We start from the raw sequence: 373 nt of genomic DNA, 5'->3' as shown, positions 1-373 counted from the left end.
CCGACCCCAGGGGAGCAGCCCGACCCCAGGGCGGCATCCCGACGCCAGGGCGGCATCCCGACCCCAGGGGAGCATCCCGTCCTCCCGCCTGCTCCCGCCGCCCTCCGCGGGGCCCCGGCGTGGGAAGGGCGGACAAAGAGCGGGACCAAACACGGACCTGCCCAGGTGCCGGCAGGATCCCGGTGCCGGTTGGATATCAGGCTGGGAGCGCTACGGGATCACCCGGCCCCCCAGCCCCTGCCGCCCCCAGCCCGGCCCGGCCCCGCGTTACCGGCACAGACGAGCCCGGGGAAGCTCCTGGCGCTGCCCAGCCCGGGGCGAGCTCGGAGCCGCCGCCGCTCCCGGCCCTGCGCGGGGCCGCTGCCGCCGCCCG

At 78.8% G+C, this 373-nt stretch overlaps 1 protein-coding gene across 2 annotated transcripts in view; it reads right to left on the bottom strand.

Annotated features, from left to right (window-relative positions):
* TBC1D16 (TBC1 domain family member 16) overlaps positions 1–367 on the bottom strand; it is a 30,130-nt gene extending 29,763 nt beyond the window's left edge. For both annotated transcript variants that reach the window (XM_042025575.1, XM_042025576.1), the window contains exon 1: positions 272–367. The gene's annotated coding sequence lies outside the window, so the exon portion shown is untranslated. The remainder of the gene's footprint in view (positions 1–271) is intronic.
* Positions 368–373: the final 6 nt, after the last annotated feature.

The sequence above is a fragment of the Corvus kubaryi genome, unplaced genomic scaffold (assembly GCF_017639235.1).
Source record: "Corvus kubaryi isolate FWS band 111438036 unplaced genomic scaffold, C.kubaryi_AGA036_p1.0 37272, whole genome shotgun sequence".
Lineage (NCBI taxonomy): Eukaryota > Metazoa > Chordata > Aves > Passeriformes > Corvidae > Corvus > Corvus kubaryi.
The sequence above is the reverse complement of the archived record's forward strand: the minus strand, read 5'-3'. Positions and strand labels throughout refer to the sequence as shown.